Genomic DNA, 17,551 nt, shown 5'->3' on the forward strand with positions numbered 1-17,551 from the left:
GAAACCTGCATAACATGGGTACCCCTCAGCGGGCATCTGTGGTGGTGGAGCTGCCTTCCCAGGTACCTTTGGCTCCACCGGAAAGGTTTCACGGGGATAGAAAAAAGTGTCAAGTGTTCATGACCCAGGTATTGCTGCATTTTACGTGTAAACCCAAATCATTTTTAACTAACCAGTTTTGAGTGGCCTTCTTAATATCCTATTTAGGAGGGGAAGCAGCACAATGGGCGGTTCCCATAGTCAGGGGGGACGACCCTATGCTATACGATTGGGATAGTTTCCGAAATTAGTTTGAGAAGACCTTTGATCGCAGGGCAGAGACCTTTTCAGCCGACAAAGACCTGCTTGAACTCAAGCAAGGGTCTTTAGATCTGGTGACTTACCTAAATCACTTCAGAAGGCTAGTAGCCAAAACCGATTGGCCAGAAGCCAAACAATCCGTGATTTTTTACCAAGGCCTCACGGAAGAGTTAAAGGATGTCCTGACACAGATTGAACCCCAACCTCGTACTTGTGCAGCCCTATTGAACTCCGTCTGGACCATCGGCTACAAGAACGGAAGGGTGACCACAAAAGGAAAGAGATGCCTACCCCCTTCAGCGACAGAGGTTATACTATGGAAAAAACAGACGGTAGATCTGAGCCAATGGAAGTGGGAACAGTGAGAGCTTTTCTAACGCTTAGCGAAAGAGACCATCGACGCAAGCAAGGCTTGTGTTTATCCTGCGGCAAGAAAGGTAATTTCCTTCGGGAATGCCCGGTAAAGCCTAAATCTGGTCGATTTCTCCCGGGTCAATTAGCCGCTGTTACTGCAGATAAAGGGACGGAAAACTGCAGCGCTTGAGTCCAATGGAAGGGATTTCCTCAAGCGAAATCACTATCCCTTCAGTCAACCTTGATATATTTAAGGATTCCGAACACTTCTTTATCCCTATGGACATATTTATAAACCACGAGATCAAACACATCATAGCTATGGTGGATTTGGGAGCTACCGGCTGTTTTGTGGACAGAAATGAAGCCATCCGATTGGGAATGCCGCTCATTAGTAAGACCACCCCAGAACTGGCGTATGCAGTCGATGGTCAAGAACTCGATTCTGGTCCCCTTAACCACCATACCCAGGAATGTGAACTTACATATTATGGATTTCATCGGGAACTCATCTCCTTTAACATCATTCAAGCTCCCCACTACGGAGTGATATTGGGATTACCATGGCTACGAAAACATGATCTTATTATCAACTGGGCCAACAAAACTTTGCTGTTACAGTCTAGCTTTTGGCAGGAGCATTGCATCATGGTGTCAACCGGACCTTCGTTGGTGTTAGCCACATCACATCACGTCGCCACAGCACCGGAAAAGGAGGTAGTCCTTCCGGACTACTATCAAGCCTATATCGAAGTCTTCAGTGAGGTCAAGGCAGAAGAACTCCCACCACATCAGGATTACGATTGCCGCATCGACTTGGTCCCAGGAGCGGTAGTACCTTGTTGTCGTATTTACGCCCTTACTCAACCAGAGAACCATCACTTGAGGATTTATTTGGACAAACTCCTGGATCTTGGATTCATTCGTCCTTCCCGGTCTCCGGCAGCCTCTCCCCTGTTCTTTATCCCTAAAGCCAACGGGGAATTGAGGTGTTGCATTGACTTCAGGGCATTGAACGCTGTTACAGTAAAAAACCAGTACCCACTTACATTGATCCCCGTATTATTAGAACAAGTGCGGGCGGCAGGCATCTATACGAAACTGGACCTAATAGGGGCTTATCACCTTGTGCGCATGTGCCCAGATGACGAATGGACAACAGCCTTTAAGACGTGGTATGGGCTCTTCGAGGACCTTGTAATGCCCTTTGGGCTCTGTAACGCCCCTGCAGCGTTTCAATTTTTCCTCATCGAGGTCTTGAGGGAATATCTGGATATATTTGTAGTCGTCTATATCGACGACATCCTCATCTACTCCGCCACAGAGGAAGAACACATTTGTCATGTATGCCAAGTTCTGAGGGCGTTACAAATAAATCACCTGGTTTGTAAACTCACTAAATGTGAGTTTCATGTGACGACAGTGGAGTTCCTGGGAGGGATGCTCACCCCTTCGGGTCAGGTCATGGCAGAAAGGAAGGTTAAGGCCAAAGTGGATTGGCTACGTCCCAAAAACATCAAGGATATACAAAGCCTGTGGGCTTTGCAAATTTCTACAGGAGATTTCTCCAACATTTCTCAACCTTGGTGGCGCCTCTGACTCGACTGACCAGGAAGAATACACCATTTGTATGGTCAACTGAAGTACAAAGGGCATTTGATCTCCCGAAAGATGCCTTCATCACAGCTCCCGTTCTCACTCATGCTAATCCTGGGTTGCCATTTATCGTGGAGGCAGATTCTTCCGAAATCGCAATCGGTGCAGTCCTGTCCCAAAGGCACGAGATGACAGGATACCTCCATCCCATCGCATACATGTCCCGGAAACTGAACTCCGCTGAACAGCATTATACGATAGCCGAAAAGGAGCTTTTGGCTATCAGGGATGCCTTGCTGGAATGGAGGCATTGGCTTATGGGGGCATCTCATCAAGTCACGGTATTCACCGATCATCGCAACCTGCAATTCATGCGACGGGCAAGACACCTCACTCCAAGGCAACTTCGGTGGATGCTGTTCTTCGCAGAATTCAGATTCATAGTTACCTTCCGCCCAGGCATTGAGAATAAGAAGGCCGATGCACTCACACGTCAAGAACATGCTCCACAATCAGAAGTGACCCCTGAAAGAACCAAGTAAGGTGTTATGTGTATTACAGACTGATGACTTCCTGCACAAGATCAGAAGAGGAATACAGACGTTTGAGTGGAGGAAATGGCTTAAATGTCACCCCAAGTGGCGAATATGTCAAGGCCTTCCCATGAAAGGAAGACAAGTACTGCTGCCGAACATATCACTGTGGAAATTGGCATTCAAATGGTGTCATGACCTTCCTTGTGCAGGCCATATGGGAGGATCAAAAACCCTGGCAAAGATGTTGCAACAGTTCTGGTGGCCTGCTATTCGTCCCGAAGTTCTTTCATGGGTACAGGACTGTACTACATGTGTACAAATGCAGACTGATCACGGACAGGCACAGGGCTGCTCTAAATCATGCCCACGCCTGAGATGCCATGGGAAAGATTTTCATTAGACTTTGTGGTAGGGTTGCCTAAGGATCATGGAATGACCGCGATCATAGTTGTTGTAGACTACCTATCCAAAATGGGTAATTTCATTGCATGCAAGCAAGACACCACAGCTAGCCAAGTAGCTCATCTATTGCTTACTCACATAGTCCGTCTCCATGGTCTTCCCCAGGTCATTGTGTCTGATAGGAGAGCCCAGTTTACAGCAAGGTTCTGGAAAACTTGGTGCGCTATGTTGCACATTTCCTCCTCCCTCTCCACGAGTTTCCTTCCCCAGACAGATGGCCAAACTGAAAGGTTGAACCAAACACTTAAGCAATACCTGAGGTGCTTTGTCAATGCCACTACTGATGCCTGGGTTGAATGGTTATGGGCGGCTGAACTAGCCTATAATAATGCCATCCACTCATCCACTAAATACACCCCTTTTTCTGCACTTATGGGTTTAATCCACGGTTTACTCCCTTGATCTTGCCTTCAACAAATGCCAAGTTGCCTGAGTTCCGCACAAGACTAATGCGCATGCGTAAGATGTTGGTTGAGGCTAAGAAAAACCTGGTGAAGGGCAAAGAGAGATATAAAAATCACGCAGACAAACACCGCAGGCCTAGTCCAATATTCAAACAAGGGGATTGGGTGTGGTTGTCTACCAGGCATATCAGGTTTCGGAAGCCCAGTGCATTTAATCTACGGTTTATAGGCCCCTATCGGTTGATAAAACACATAAACCCCGTAGCGGTAAAAGTGAGACTCACTGCTCACTTCCGTATACATCCTGTTTTCCACGTGTCCCTGCTGAAGCCTTCTACAAAGCCGGTAAGAAAGCCTCGCAGTCCGATATGGGTCCAACAGGATCAGGAATATGAGGATAAGGGTATGCTGGATTCCAAGCGGGTGAGGAGCAGGTTGTGGTACTTGGTCTCCTGGAAGGGCTATGGTCCGGAGAGGACTCATGAGAGCCTGTCTCGACTGCGCATGCCCCTAGGTTAGTTGCCAGGTTCCATCGGCTGCATCCGGACAGGCCTTTTGGCAGTCCGTGAAACTCGGAGGAGGGATGTACTGGTGCGATCTCCCGGCCGCTGGTAAACACTGCCTGCCTTAGTTGCGGCTAGTTGAGGGAGACTCAATAGAGAAGCTACAATTCCCAGCATGCTGTGCAGGTCACGTCGCACATGACGCTACGCAAACCCGGAACAGTATTAGAGGGGATTTCAAGGAAGAAGCGGTGCCGATAATTCCTGTTCCGCAGCTACAGCTGGCTCCATTGGTAATCCTTCATTTTCAGTAAAGCGATAAGAGTGCTTTTGCCTCTTTCCTACAGAGGGCTTATTTTTCTGCTTGGACGAGAGAAAAGTCGTCCATTGTCCTTGACTTTCGGTACACGTAAGAACAGTGATTCTTTCTCAGGTCTGCACGGAATCAACTCTGCATAGTCCGTGATTAGCCAGTAACACCTCTGTTGGCTAAGACTTGTTCGAGGGTGTTGTGCAGAGGAGTCCTTTTTGTTGACTCTTTTGTTGTATGAATCAGCCATTGGAATAGGCTTTCTCTCAATAGTCTTTCATATTGTGCCTGTGATTTGGGTTTTCAGTACATTTGGCTCCATTACTCCTCCGTTGGTCGAGGTCCACGATTTTAGGATCTCTTGCAGAGGAGTCTCATATTGCTCCTAGTATCGAGGAGCATGGTTGCACAGAAGGAGAAGACAACATTTGTTTTCTTACGTATTACTCCATTTGAAATAGCAATAGGAACAAGAGGTTATTGTTCCTGGTTTATATCACTATAGCGATTGTCTTGTTGTTTTAATTTGCTCTAGGGGAGAGGTCAGAGAGGGTACGTCGCCATCGTTGGCTCGGCACTAAAACCTCATTTCAACCACATTGGTAGGTGTCATAGGAATGGGAGAGATGCATGCTGTGAGAATGTAAATATCACAGTTATTCCTTACATAAACGTATCTTATTCCTTTTGTCTTGCAAACCCTGAAAAGATGAAGTGATCTTGCCACTGCCCTCCACTCTCTTCTATGGTCTAAGCTCCACTTATCTTATTTTTCAAGTGAGGTTAGGAGGCAGTTACACACCACAATCACTGTTGTTGAATTCAGTTATTATCTGTGGACGTTGTGCTTATCCAGTGTTCTTCTCTCTTCCCCAGATCTCCCTCCCTGCAGTTCCTACCTTTTCCTTCCCCGCTTGATTACCCCAAAAGTCTGTGTAGTTTCCTAAGACCAGACTTGGGGTTGTCTAGAGGTGGGCCCCTTATAGAGCATCAACACAGCCCTGAGGATCTCGTGGTGGAGCCTGACAGTTAACTTATGGACTATCTGTCATAACTAAATATTCTATGAGGCTAGACACACGTGGTTTCCGCATTGATACACATCAAGCACAACAGGCAGGAAGACAGTGTATACACAGACAGCAGGTCAGAATGATACTTGCTATGGCAACCAGGAAAATGATAATTCTTCAACCCCATGTCACAAACAAAATCCAAACCCACCCCAATAATGTCCATGTTCCTTTGTACATTTCAGCTGCTAGAAAACATTTTAAATATAGGACAATCTGTGCGTGGCCTTATGCAGAGCCTACATCACAAAAAACATGTTCAGACAGTGAGGATGTTGCACCAACCAAATGATGAACAGACTATTTTCTCTTTTTGAACCAGCCCGCTCTATACCCGGTGCTGCAAATGGATGTTCTTCTTGAATAATGGGGTGACCAAAAGGATACATGGTGGTTGGGAGAGAAATGCAATACAATGGAATTGGTGACCAGGGAAAAAAAGGATGGGCAAAACTCTTCTTTTCAGTGTTCTTCAGACAGCCATCACTGGCAGGCTCCTATTGTTTATCAGGCGTAGGGGTGGTGAAGCTGCTCGTCCAGCTTGGATCCAAATCCCACGTTGCAGGGCAAGGTATTTCTTTCTTTAGAATCACAGACCATTTGCCCTGTTCGTCGACTGTCCAAACAATGCACCAATCTCCCTTTCCGTAAACTAACATTGGTACCACGGCAGGGTACATGCATCATATTCTTCCTCAATACAGTCCATCCCTACTAATCTGACTTTCCCTTTAGTGCACTGTCCCTCCTGTGGGGGCACAAATTGTACCTCATCACTCCTAGCACAGAGGGGTCAGGAAAAAGCGGGTTGAACTCAAGGGTACCAAGAGGCAGAGGCTCAAACACAGGTGAGCCCACTGGCTGGGGCTCAATGTGCTGGGACTCAAGCACAGGGGGACCAATAGGCTGGGGCTCCTGGATAGCCCATCTTCCTTTACGTTATTTTTGGTGGTTCTGCCTCATCCAGCACTTCTTTGCTCTGCAGCTCCGCTCAATCTTATTCAAGTGGAAGGTCCATAAGGAGCAGCCAGGCTGTGCATCATGTCCGGGCCTCTATGATGTGACTGCTGGGCATCCCAGACCTATTAGTGAATAGAATGCAAACTTTCAGTTAACTATCAAAGATAAAACTTTATATACTTTTTGTTTGTTTTCTCTCGACACTAAATAGTGGGGTAATCCTCAATCCCTTTACTAAACTCTTGAAGAACAATCAAGACATCCATTCAATTACTATATCTGTCTATTCCTATATTATTCATCGGAAGAACCTCAAAGGGGAAAAATGTGTGGTGCGAAATTACGGGGGGCATCTTATTACCCCTTCCAGAATTGTGCGTCATGTGCACCATACAGCACACAGACTGAACGATGTCTCATCAGAAACACAGGAAATAGGTCTACATCTGGCAACATTCTTCTTTCTTCCCTGGCCTATTAATTCACCTTCCCTCGTCCCTTCAAATGTGCCATACTTTCAACTTAGACATCGTGATTTCCGGTACACACCCAGCAGGGCCTGCTACAAACATTCTTTTCATATCATCTTGGTCATTTTCCTTAGCTGTCTGATCAGCAAACACATTATTCCTTACCACATCCTCTTTTACTTTCTGGTGGGCACTACACTTACTTACAATTCACAACCCAATATCTCAGGCTAACTAATAAGGGACTCCTGAGGTCTTTGCGACTGTATGTAGCGTTGTGGTAACATGAGCAATAGCGGAGGTGCCACCTAGGAATTCAAACAAGAGCCATCAACCTATTGTTCCCCTTGAGGGTCAGATAAGGGAACATCAGTCTAGTCTACCCAAGTCGGAGGTCACCCAAGATGGTGGCCTTCGAGGAAGGAGATGCAGTTTGGGAGCTGGCCTGCCTTTCTGTCCGCTGCTGAGAGGCCACTGGGAAGCTTCCGGGCGGATTGACCGCTTCCTGGTGCGAGCTCCTGTTGGCGGAGTCGAGACCCGACTTTATTGTATTCTGTGACCTCAACTGGGGTGTCTAAGTTGCCAGGATTTGTTTTGCCCGATGTATTGTGGAAAGGATCAGTGGTTCTCCTGGGGCGAACAACCTCTGCCTGACCCTGCAACTGCTCATCGTGCTCATCCTGTCCATGCTCAGCGCGCCACAGCCCTTCTGATGTGGATGTCCTACGCTGCCGCGAGTGCACTCCAACATCTTTGGTGAATCACCTGTAGCTGTGGCTCTTTGTGAGGTCTGTGGATGTCCTGTGTGCGGTGCAGATTGGGTTTCGTGGTGAGCTGATTCGGGTCATTTGGGACACCGGCAAGTGGGCTGGCTGCATCCGTCATCTTGCAGAGCTGGAGCGGGACGCTTTGTTCGAACAGAGTTTGGCGCTGATTGCCTCACTGTGAGGCGAATTGTGAAGGAGCTGCCGGCCAGGACGACATTGGTGCTGGAGTGAGGTATGTGGGGGGATCCTGGGGAGGGAAGGATCGTCAAGCTCCTCCCTGTGTCCTGGAGCTGGCGCGGACCTCCCTCTTTGGTGAGCCCCCTACAACTGCTTGGAGACGGGCGGCAGCTTTCCTATCGGCCCTGCAGCTGATCTGTACTCTTGCTTAGGGTCGGGCCCGTATAGAGCGAGCAGCCACGCGTAAAGACACCCTCATCAGCCTAAATGGTAGCCCCAGCTCCTTCGCTGGTTTGTTTTTACATCCTCCTCCCCACCTACTTCTTTTACATCTATTCTCTAGTGGGGACATGCTCCTCCACTACTTGACTCTGTGACTGTAGCCTATGTATCTATTGAAAAGTTTTTTCCCGAATGTTGAGACCTGAGCAACATGGCTGATGCCCGGTGGAGTTGCTAGACAGCTAATGAGGAGATTGGCCCTGGTTTCCCCCCCGACCGCCACCTACTCAGCCGAACATTGGACACAGTTCTTCCTCGTCTCCCTACTATGGCTCCTTCCTCCCCTCCTTTCCTACAAATTCTCTCAACCTCGTTGTTTATTTACTGTACCTTACTACGCTATTGTAACTGATGTAATTTGTAATCCAATGTTCCTCTGGTATAGCGCTCTGATACCTCCGGGTCTAGCCAGTGCTATATAAACTTCTCAAATCAAATAAACTAAAAAAACTGTTTTTTCCTGAACGCTGAGACCTGAGCAACGTGGTTGATGCCCGGTGGAGCGGCTAGAAAGCTAATGAGGAAATTGGCCCTGGTTTCCCCCTTGACCGTCACCTACCTAGCCGGATATTGGGCACAGTTCTTCCTCGTCTCCCCACTATTACTCCTTCCTCTCCTCCCTCCTACAAATTCTTGCAACATTGTTTATGTGTACTGTACCTTACTACGCTCTTGTAACTGATGTAACATTTTACGAAACAGCCCTAAATGTAAAGCACTCTGATACCCTCTTGGGTCAAGTTCGCGCTATGTAAAACTTTATAAATAAATCAAATAAATACCCTTCCTTTCATCTCCTTTTCCTTTCCAATTCCATCAGTTAACAGAAAGGACGGCAGTAACATGGCTGGCATCAAGGCGACACATCTTTTAATCATGACATTTTTGGCAAACAATGCTAATTTATAGTTGGTTAGACGTGCACTGGTGGGGTGCTGTGTGACTCTGTTTATTCAAGGGCATGTTCACAGCATGGTGTACCATAACTGTAAGACCAGTGGCTAAAACGAGTCCAATCGATTGTCTTATGGAGACGGCCACCATCATGACCGCCCCCTAGGCAGCTCGTTAGGGCTCATGCGGTAGTATCAAAGACAGAAAGCGCACCACAAGCTGTCTTGTGTACTTACAACACAAAAATGGCATGCAACAATATATGTACCAAGCACAGAAGCCAAAGATAGCAGAGCTTGTTAGTTGCCCAAAAAGCTGTTAGTAAAGTAAAGGCTCATGCTCCCCATGCAACTCATGCACCCCATTTAATGTGTTAGTTTGCCAAGGAGCTAATCTCCTATTACCCCCTTTGACAGTAGGTGACCTAAATAGGAAACCTCCTGTTGACAATACTTACCCCTTTTACAAGCATACTCCCTGGCCATTCAAAGCTAAATGCAATAACTATTTGTTAGAAACAGGGGTCTCTAGTTGGCAGAAGTAGGTACCTTTGTCCAAATAGGGACCCTTCCTTCCGGGCAGGGTAAGGGGGATATACGGTTTAGACAACCCCCGCTCACCTTCTTGGCACAAGCACACAGGCTCATCCCAAAGGCAATGTATACAGTACTTGTACCAACACTCACAGTAACACAGTGAAAACACCACAAAAGGACACCACACCAAATGCACATCCTTGATCTCTGTCACACTGAAACCTGACAGTCAATCCACAATCAGGCAGAGGCACACAGAAATGCTGAACAAGAAAATAGTCACATTCCAATATACATCCTTACTAATAGATGTGCTATCATATTCTGAGTGCACGGATACCAGACCCCAATTTTCTATTTCATCTTTATGGAAGATATGCTTGGAAAATGTTACAAAGCGTTCCCCATTGTGTCCTATGGGCAAGATAGCCTTTCAAAAGTAAAAAAAACGAAATTGGCAATCTTTCACTATCAGGACATGTTACTCACACCAGTACACGTCCTACTTCTCACATACACTGCACCCTGCCCAGGGGGGTACCTTGAGCCTACCATAGGGTGTCCTTCAACTTCTTCCTCTTCTCTATCCCACAACAATTTTTTAGATCAGCGCCCAAGAGGCAATCGGAGACAAAACAGAGGCTATGGCAGAGGCCAATACATGAGAAATCCTCAACAGGAGGAATATTTGGAGACAAGGAACCAGAGATACTGGCGTTAAAAATATTCCCTATCATTAACCTTTCAAAGAGACCTCTAAAAGATACAGAAAAGGAGGTCCTGGAGAAAGGGTTTACGTTTGCACCCATGGTTAATGCCAATAAATTTAATTTGGAAAAAGATTTAAAAACTTTCTTTCGTAAAATTCGCCTAAATCGGTTTTTCCAAAATAGAGAATATCAACCTAAAGAGAGTATTTCAGGTCTAAAACCTAAATCAACATTCACGCCCAACATAAATATGGTTAGTAAAAATGTAGAGATCTTTGAACGTACAGTTGAGACCAGAATACGTAACATCTGGGATAATCCTCCCCCCAATAATAATAACAACATGAATAAACAGCAGAGAGAGGCAGTGATGGCCCTTAAGAATGACTTACAGATAACGATAGAACCTGCTGATAAGGGGGGAGGAGTGGTGTTTTTTGACACCGAAGATTACGAACAAAGGGTCCTAAATCTTTTAAATGTAACAGAACATTATACAAAAGTTCCAATGCGATGTTGAACATCTCTCAAGGAGAAAATAGTGAATTTAGTTTCCTTTGCCCAACAAAATGCTCTTATTACTGATAGTGGACATACATTTTTAACCCAAAATGATGCTAAAATCCCAGCTATATATGGTCTACCAAAGATCCATGAAAACGAGAGGAATCCCCCCTCTGCCCCATTGTCAGTTGTATAGGCTCACCCCTAGAGCCATTGAGCAAATATATAGACAGTTTTTTAAGTCCGGTAATTCAACAACAAAAATCATATATTAAAGACTCGACTCATATGATCAGTATAGTAGAAGGCCTTAACTTTAATGACGGATCTCAATTTATGGTTACTTTAGAAATTGAGGCGCTTTACACCAACATCCCCCAGGATGACACTATCGCTGACATTACGCACATCCTGGAGGATGTTGGTGTAACCAAGGGGGCCAGTGCCGAGTTTATTGTTGAATGTACAAATCTAGAACTCAAGGAGAATTTGTTTTTATTTAAAAATGATCTGTATCTTCAGCGTAAGGGGACCAGCATGGACGCAACTTGCGCCCCAAGTCTGGTCTGTGCCTAAGTTGGATACTTTGAGACAAGACATATCTTTAACGTATCAGCCCCCTTTTATGAAAATGTGTCTCATTGGCACAGATTCATCGATGACATCTGGTTTATTTGGACGGGCTTAGAACAAACCCTGAATGAATTCTTAATGTGGCTCAATCTTGGGGATGTCATTTTAAAATTCACAGGCCACCATAGCAATAATAATGTGAACTTTTTAGATTTAAACATAAAACACATAGCGGATATATTGGAGGTAGAATTATATTCTAAACCCACGGACAAGAATACCCTCCTTCATTATACAAGCCATCATCCCAAATCCCAAAAGGATAACATAACTTTTGGGCAGTTCCTTCGCCTTCGAAGGAACTGTTCCTCTCTTACTGATTTTTATAAACACTCTGAGGGCTAGATGTAGGTAATTCTATTTTACCACTTCTTAAATACCGAATTTTACCGATTCGGTATTTAAGAAGTGGTAAAATAGAGGGAGGGGGGTGTAGGTATTTCAGAATCAGTAAATACCGAATCGTTAAGATTCGGTATTTACCGATTCTGTAAATACCGATTCGGTAATGCCCATTGATTCTAATGTTTAACAACAAGGGGTGGTGATGAACAGAGTTTCTGAATTAAGCAGAATACTCTCACCCAGTCAAGAGATCAGGGCTAGATCCAACACCGCTTTTTAGCTCACTGCACCATCCCAGCTCAGAACCTGGCTATATGCAAATTAGTCTGTTCCTGTCCCAGTGCATGATGGGAACAGGGCAAACCAAACTACCAAGCCAATTCTTACACTGGGAAGGAAACAAGCTTCCGGGGACCGGTTTCTGGCATTTCAGCCGTCGTCGGCCCGGCTTGCTTGAATCCTGATGGTGCAATGAGCAAGGGACTCACATCTGAGTATACCCTTCCACGCTTAGGGTGGACAAAATATTTAACAACAAGGGGTGGTGATGGACAGAGTTTATGAATTAAGCAGAATACTCTCACCCAGTCAAGAGATCAGGGCTAGATCCAACACCGTTTTTTAGCTCACTGCACCATCCCAGCTCAGAACCTGGCTATATGCAAATTAGTCTGTTCCTATCCCAGTGCATGATGGGAACAGGGCAAACCAAACTACCAAGCCAATTCTTACACTGGGAAGGAAACAAGCTTCCGGGGACCGGTTTCTGGCATTTCAGCCGTCGTCGGCCCGGCTTGCTTGAATCCTGATGGTGCAATGAGCAAGGGACTCACATCTGAGTATACCCTTCCACGCTTAGGGTGGACAAAATATTTAACAACAAGGGGTGGTGATGGACAGAGTTTATGAATTAAGCAGAATACTCTCACCCAGTCAAGAGATCAGGGCTAGATCCAACACCGTTTTTTAGCTCACTGCACCATCCCAGCTCAGAACCTGGCTATATGCAAATTAGTCTGTTCCTGTCTCAGTGCATGATGGGAACAGGGCAAACCAAACTACTACTCAGACATGAGTCCCTTGCTCACTGCTCCATCAGGATTCAAGCAAGCCGGGCCGACGACGGCTGAAATGCCAGAAACCGGTCCCCGGAAGCTTGTCTCCTTTCTGGTGAAGCATTGGCTTGGTAGTTTGGTCTGCCCTGTTCCCATGATGCACTGGGCCAGGGACAGACTAATTTGCATATAGCCAGGTTCTGAGCTGGGATGGGGCAGTGAGCTAAATAACGGTGATGGATCAAGCACTGATCTTTGGACTGGGTAAGAGTGGTCTGCTTAATTCAGACACTCTGTTCATCACCACCCCCTTTTCTGAATCGTTTTTGGCCACTATAGGTGTGGCAGGGTATACTCAGACATGAGTCCCTTGCTCACTGCTCCATCAGGATTCAAGCAAGCCGGGCCGACGACGGCTGAAATGCCAGAAACCGGTCCCCGGAAGCTTGTCTCCTTTCTGGTGAAGAATTGGCTTGGTAGTTTGGTCTGCCCTGTTCCCATGATGCACTGGGCCAGGGACAGACTAATTCGCATATAGCCAGGTTCTGAGCTGGGATGGTGCAGTGAGCTAAATAACGGTGATGGATCAAGCCCTGATCTTTGGACTGGGTAAGAGTGGCCAGCTTAATTCAGACACTCTGTTCATCACCACCCCCTTTTCTGAATCGTTTTTGGCCACTTTAGGTGTGGCAGGGTATACTCAGACATGAGTCCCTTGCTCACTGCTCCATCAGGATTCAAGCAAGCCGGGCCGACGACGGCTGAAATGCCAGAAACCGGTCCCCGGAAGCTTGTCTCCTTTCTGGTGAAGAATTGGCTTGGTAGTTTGGTCTGCCCTGTTCCCATGATGCACTGGGCCAGGGACAGACTAATTTGCATATAGCCAGGTTCTGAGCTGGGATGGGGCAGTGAGCTAAATAACGGTGATGGATCAAGCCCTGATCTTTGGACTGGGTAAGAGTGGTCTGCTTAATTCAGACACTCTGTTCATCACCACCCCCTTTTCTGAATCGTTTTTGGCCACTATAGGTGTGGCAGGGTATACTCAGACATGAGTCCCTTGCTCACTGCTCCATCAGGATTCAAGCAAGCCGGGCCGACGACGGCTGAAATGCCAGAAACCGGTCCCCGGAAGCTTGTCTCCTTTCTGGTGAAGAATTGGCTTGGTAGTTTGGTCTGCCCTGTTCCCATGATGCACTGGGCCAGGGACAGACTAATTTGCATATAGCCAGGTTCTGAGCTGGGATGGGGCAGTGAGCTAAATAACGGTGATGGATCAAGCCCTGATCTTTGGACTGGGTAAGAGTGGTCTGCTTAATTCAGACACTCTGTTCATCACCACCCCCTTTTCTGAATCGTTTTTGGCCACTATAGGTGTGGCAGGGTATACTCAGACATGAGTCCCTTGCTCACTGCTCCATCAGGATTCAAGCAAGCCGGGCCGACGACGGCTGAAATGCCAGAAACCGGTCCCCGGAAGCTTGTCTCCTTTCTGGTGAAGAATTGGCTTGGTAGTTTGGTCTGCCCTGTTCCCATGATGCACTGGGCCAGGGACAGACTAATTTGCATATAGCCAGGTTCTGAGCTGGGATGGGGCAGTGAGCTAAATAACGGTGATGGATCAAGCCCTGATCTTTGGACTGGGTAAGAGTGGTCTGCTTAATTCAGACACTCTGTTCATCACCACCCCCTTTTCTGAATCATTGATTCTAATGGGCATTGGAGCCCATAGGAATCAATGGGCAATACCGAATCGGTATTTACCGATTCGGTAAATACCGATTCCAGCAAGGGTGCAGGGGGTGTCACTTTGACACCCTCTAGCACCCCAAATACAGGCATGTGCGCCATGTGGCACACAGACATGCCCTAAGGGCATGTCTGTCTGTCACATGGCATAGGTGTGCATGCACAGATGTGCATGCACACCTGAATTCGGTATTTTACCACACAATAGGATTGTGTGGTAAAATACCGAATTCTGAAGGACTGTAGCACTGTCAACAGTGCTACATACATCTTGGATTTACCGAATCGGTAAAATTATCGATTCGGTATTTTACAGATTCGGTAAATTTACCGAATCTGTAAAATGATGCCCCTACATCCCAAAAACCCATTTACCGGTCGGTAACGGCCGAAATCGGCTGTTACCAGTCGGTAAATGGCCACCTACATCTGGCCCTGAGACCCTTAAACTCCAACTAAAAGATAGGGGATAACCCAAAAAATTAATTAACCATTCCTAAAATAGAGCACACTTCTATAATAGGGACAGTATGTTTGAACAGTCACAAAAGGAAAAATCTGAGGATACTACAGCTAACAAAATTGTTTTTTGTGAGTCAATTTTCTAATATGAGCAATATGATCAAAAATGTCATTAGCTCAAGTTGGATGCTGCTGAATGATGGTGAATCATCAGTGTTAGAACGCCCCATCTTTGCATTTAAACGTAATGACAATTTGAAACAAGTTTGGTACAAACCTATAGAGAGCCCATGGGATTTAGACAACTGAACCAGGAAGGTAATAAAGTGATGGGCAACTACAAATGCGGTAATTGTGAAAGCTGTAAGAAATGCATAGAAGGAAAGAGCATCACACGTAATAGTCAGACCATTGTTGCTAAAGATTTAAATAACTGTAGAAGCAAGAACTTAGTTTATTTACTTTTGTGCCCCTGCAAACTAGGTTATATAGGCGAAACAGGACGAGAATTTAGGACACGCCTGACGGAGCATACATCTGCTATCAGGAACAGTAAACTTAACGCACCCCTAGTGGAACATTATTTACAAAGGAACCACACTTTTGAGGATATTAGCTGGTTCATACTATAAAGAATCAATGGGAGTAAACGAGGAGGAGATATGACCACCAAACGCAAACAACGCGAACAGTGGTACATATCAATGTTGAATACAGTAAGAAATGGACTGAATTCAAAAGAGGATTGGGAAAAACTTATCAATTAACCCCCTCTGTTTTTGCAATATAGATAAGCAGGTGTCCCCAAGTAGACACGCCTATTGCTCTACTTTTGTATTTTTACATCAAATAGAGATGTTCCGCGTGGTTGGGGTGTCCCACCCATGACGTGGTTGCCGTCCGGCCGGCACCACGACTGGGATGGCCACCTCATACCAGGTGTTCATCTTACAAGGATTTGTTCTCTTTAAAGCTACCACTTGTGCATAAAACTTAAAAACGTACGTTTTTTTTAATTATCTATATGGGTTCATTTAACCAGCCCTTAAGGAGTAGTTTGTCTTTAAGGAGCAGCCTGTTCACAAGGGGGCTAAATGTCATGACATCAATTGCCCGTATTTGCTATGTACCCACATGACTGACGTAAAGAAGTGGGCCACTGCTTATTATGTTGGCACGTAAATTATCACATGTTTATTTCTTCATATATTTCTCGATACCTTGTTCATAACAACCTATAAGCTTTACCTATCCACATTCGGAGAGGGACACCACCATATAGATATACACACACATGATGATTTGGCGTGAAAGTTTTATTTATTATTTATTTAAGAAAAACGTTATCCTTTAGTCCCTGTCCCGAAGTCGCCATATTATATTACCCTATGTGGGCAAATAGGGGCAAACTTGGACCTTCTCAGTAACATCAGGGAAGGGAGATACTATAGATGATACGGTAACTTTGAGCCGTCTCTAGTACAGCTGTATAATGTGATGACATGAGTAGTAGGCGACTACTATGCAGCGGCCACTGAACCACACAGGTGTTCGGCATCTAAAATGAGCCGTGCACAGATATAAAGACCGGCACATTACGAGATGGCATTTTTCACATCGCCCGGAGACGTACGCACGATGTTCAACAAACCTTCAAGGTATGTGAGTGTCGAGCAGCCTAGAAGGAAGGGAAGGGGGGACCCAGTTTGTAGATAATAGTGCCGCAGGGGTACCCAGTCAGTAGATAGTATTACCGCATAGATACTGCCCACGGCTTAGGCTATAGGTTCTGAGCGTTTAGGCAAATTCTACTTATCCTTATTTTTTCCCAAAGGTTTTCTTTAACTGGAGACCGAGACAAGGCTAATACGTGCCTGCGGATTGAGAACGCCACATCAATACGGCTATATATCTTCTAAAACGGTTCATTACGTACTCAACCGGAGACTTAACTGAAGGTAAACGTCCATGAACCCTAGAAGCGAGAAATCATTGTGATGAATGGGAGGGGATTTAAGCCTTTGTATACCCATATGAATACTAGCGTAATCTTCTCTCACCCCCACTTTTAGAAACTTTTTTATAACAAAGACTGATGAGCTGCACTAATGGAGGTGTGGACCGTGTGCACTGAGGCCATCCACGCTATAGACGCATACAATAAAGCCATTGAAAATTTCGTTATGGCGATACATGGCGCATGAAAAACTAGGCTGACTGATGTACTTATCAATACAGGTAATCACAGTTCGATCAAATCTGCTTAGGGAATCGCCAAATATTCTAAATATATTAAAGATAGTGATCTGGGGGAATTAGGGTTAGAGATATATATATATACACATATATTCTTGATATCCGATTACAGCATTTGAAGACATCCTTTTATTGAAACCCACAACACCTTTCACTGCACTGTACAGGAGTATTTATAAATGAACCGGTACGTATGAGAATATTTATGCGAAC

At 45.7% G+C, this 17,551-nt stretch overlaps 1 long non-coding RNA gene across 1 annotated transcript in view; it reads right to left on the minus strand.

Moving 5' to 3' along the window:
* Positions 1–17,551, minus strand: part of LOC144822866 (uncharacterized) — a 68,977-nt gene that overhangs the window by 11,957 nt on the left and 39,469 nt on the right. The window contains exon 2 of the long non-coding RNA XR_013608712.1: positions 5,926–6,620. This is a non-coding gene — a long non-coding RNA (uncharacterized LOC144822866). The remainder of the gene's footprint in view (positions 1–5,925; positions 6,621–17,551) is intronic.

This window comes from Lissotriton helveticus, chromosome 3_1 (genome assembly GCF_964261635.1).
Source record: "Lissotriton helveticus chromosome 3_1, aLisHel1.1, whole genome shotgun sequence".
Classification (NCBI taxonomy): Eukaryota; Metazoa; Chordata; class Amphibia; order Caudata; family Salamandridae; genus Lissotriton; species Lissotriton helveticus.